We start from the raw sequence: 3,551 nt of genomic DNA on the forward strand, positions 1-3,551 counted from the left end.
AGATTTCAAAGAAATCCTCAAGGTATTCTCTCAAGTGTGGCTATGTGATTGCTTGGCAGAGCTTGGGCAAGGATTTTTTTCAAATCTGAGGCAACACTCTTCATTATATAGGCAATGAAATTGATTTCTAAACCATTCAAAATTTGGACCAAGAATAGTAAGTTCATGTGTATGGGTGCATGGGCATCTGTTCAGGCCCAAATGATCATTTCAATCCACTCAAATTCATGCGAAAATGCTATTGGTGTCATAACATGAGGCCATGCAAAGTTGTGTAACAATTGAGTTCAAATGTTGCTAAATCAAGCCATGAGAAGAACCTATGCATAAGTCCCTCAATTCTTGTCCAAATGGAGTGATATTTGGTTCTTTGGAAAGCTACTATAATGGGGAAAAACTTTGATGTTGGTACTTTTTCCATTTGAATCTTGGAACATGGTGAATTTTGGACTTGAAGTTGGAAGAATCAAACATACTTGAATATTTTCTAAGTTAAAAGTCAAGTGACCCCATTTTCCACCTTGAATAACTTTTGATGTGAGCTTAAAATGACTTTGATTCCTTCTACGGAGTTGTATATCTTTCATTTTTATTTAATTTAATCACAAATTTGACACCATTTGGAGCTTTCATGATGGAGTTATGGATTTTAGAAGTTGAGGAAAATTGCTTGTAAAATGATGAGGACCAAAAGGGACCTATAATGTTTTCTCATGGAACGTGACCTTGCAAGTGGAATTTGACCTTTCTCAAATAATTAAAGTTGAAGAAGACATCTTGAAATTAATCATGAAACTTGTATCATATTCATATCATAAGAATTGAGAAAGTTATGGTTCTTGGCAGTTGACCTTCTATCTAGGGCACAAACGAAATGACCTATAATCTTTCACCATAAATATGACTTTCCAAGAAAAATTAGTTGTTAATGTCAACATGAAATTTGTTTGTAATGTCATAAAGAGTAACTTTTCCCTTGGAATAATTTTCATATTACAAATATTGTAGGAGATAGGGTCTAGGAAACCCTAGATTTGACCATTTGACTTTTCTAATCAACCTCTTTGAACCAACTTGCAAACTTGAAGTTCCTTTTCTATTTGGGGATAATGGAGGATCATATATGCTTATTATGAAGTACAATGAAGTATATTTGATGTCTTTTACCAAATTTTGAAGAAACTTGCTAAGGAAGGCACACAGGATACCTAAATGAAATAAGGCTTCCTTGACAAACAAGCTTTAAACTCTTGATCAATTCTTGATAAAAATGACAAATGAAGAACATAGGGACCCATATATGATGCTTAGAACCAATATGGACCTTTTATTGCTTGGTCCCTTGCATTGAGGGTCTTAAACCTTAGTTGTGAGCTTGTTGAGGCACGTGTGGACACACACATTACCTACAAAACAAAACAAGGCTACACTAGACATATTTTTGTATTTTGGTTAGTTAACAAAGATTGATGAAAGCGGTCTTCATATAATCTTTCTCGATGACGAGCTGATTGATGATCTTCTTCCAAGCACCTGAAGGTTGTGGAATAAGAGAGGAAAATAAATCCTTTGGATCTCTCTCTCTCTCTCTCTCTCTCTCTCTCTCTCTCTCTCTATATATATATATATATATATATATATATATATATATATATATATATATATATATATATATATATATATATATATATATATATATATATATATATATATATCTTCACTGCATGCTCTTCAAGAATCTCGATAAGTGGATCCTTGTCTTTCAACTCAAGTTGTAACTCCACTTGCTTTTGATTCAAAACATGGAAACACTCTTCCCAAGGCCCCTCTCTTCCTTCATCTTATCTAGTGTGTCTTCCAACTCCTTTATATCTTTGTTAGGGAGTCTTGATGGCTCAACCACAACCATAGACATAGGTCTTCCGCAGGAATACGACATCTCAAGCTCCAAATCTCTTTTCTTCACCCAACTAGTGTAAGCTTCCAAAGCTACACAATTGAGTGGTCCAAGCTTGACTCTTCCCTTTCTGTGAACATTATGCCAAACATGCACCATCCTACTCTATAAATTTTGGGGATCTTTACCCTCTTGATAGAACAGACCTTCTAACTGAATGTTATTAGGTTTATCCTTCAAGGGGAACCCAAGCTGACGACAAGCCAAAGCAGGGTTGTAGTTGATTCCTCCTTGTGTACCAATAAGAGGAACATTAGAGAATTCACCACAATTGTCAATAATCTCCAAGCTATCAAATGCAGAAACAATCCAAGTAATATCATCATTAGTGAGAGACATAAGTCTTTGGGACCACTGTAGGCATTGCTTGTTCTCCAAGAAGACTGGTGTGTGAGGCAAGTGCAAAATAAACCACTTGTACAAAAGAGGGACGCGACACACAATGGTTCCACCACCCTTATGATTCCTTAAATGTAGAGAGAAATATGTGTCACCCAACAGAGTCGGAATAAGATTCCTAATCTAGAAGATTCTAATGGCGTTAACATCAACAAAGTTGTCAATGTTAGGGAACACTGCTAAACCATATATAAGCAATACAAAGATGGCTTCTAAAGTGTCCATACTACCAGCTTGAACAAAAGTGGTAGCTCTCCCAATTAGAAATTCAGAAGTCAGACCTCAAATCCCTCCTTTCTTTGTCATATTTGCATCGATCTCGAACTTCTTCAAATGAAGAGCATCAACTATGACTAGAGATTTCAGAATCTCCTCTAATCCATTGAGAGGCACCTTGTTAGATACGGGTGTACCAAATAGATTGGTATATTCTTCCAACGTAGGTGTAACACCCCAAAATTTACCCTTCATTTTTCCTGGAGGCATGAGATTATGTTTTACATTTCATTGACATCATACTAGGTCATACTCATTGCATACTGCATTAGTGACGTGGAAATCAGGTTTTGATTGATCACTCCTTAACAGAAGGAGCCCACACCAAGAAACACTGAGAATTGAACTTCATTCTCAAAGTATACAAGTCTTAAGAGTCTCAGGGGGGCCAGGTATCTTATTATGGTCCTCAGTTCATCAGTGAAGGATTCAGAGCTATCAGAGTGTTCATCTGGATTTAATCGGAAATTAGGGTTTCATGGCTACCTGCAACAGGAAATGTTTGGTTGGAAGTAGAGGAGCTTATCCATGTCATGATTGGAGAGGCATCTTGGCCTAGGAAGACTCACAATTATCTCAGAAAGATCCATTGGCAAGCAGTGCAATCAGTTCCCGATCATTTTGCCCTAAAATTAGGGTTTGGTATAAAATCAGTTTATTTCTGATTCTTTGGGTGAAACTCTTTTCCATGGCCCTCAATATGTCCACAAGGGTCTACATACAAAAAATCAGCTTTTCATTTGAGCCAGAAGTGCTTCAATTGATCACTGGAATCAGGAATCAGACAGTTTGGGAAAAGTCAACTGTGGGGCCAGAAAAGACAACTCTTGACATTTTGAGAGTGGAATCTCAAAATCCATGCATAAGGGATCCTACATGTGAAATTTTATCAAATTGGGATCATGGATTCATCATTTAA

This window comes from Lathyrus oleraceus, chromosome 2 (assembly GCF_024323335.1).
Source record: "Lathyrus oleraceus cultivar Zhongwan6 chromosome 2, CAAS_Psat_ZW6_1.0, whole genome shotgun sequence".
NCBI classification, from domain to species: domain Eukaryota; kingdom Viridiplantae; phylum Streptophyta; class Magnoliopsida; order Fabales; family Fabaceae; genus Lathyrus; species Lathyrus oleraceus.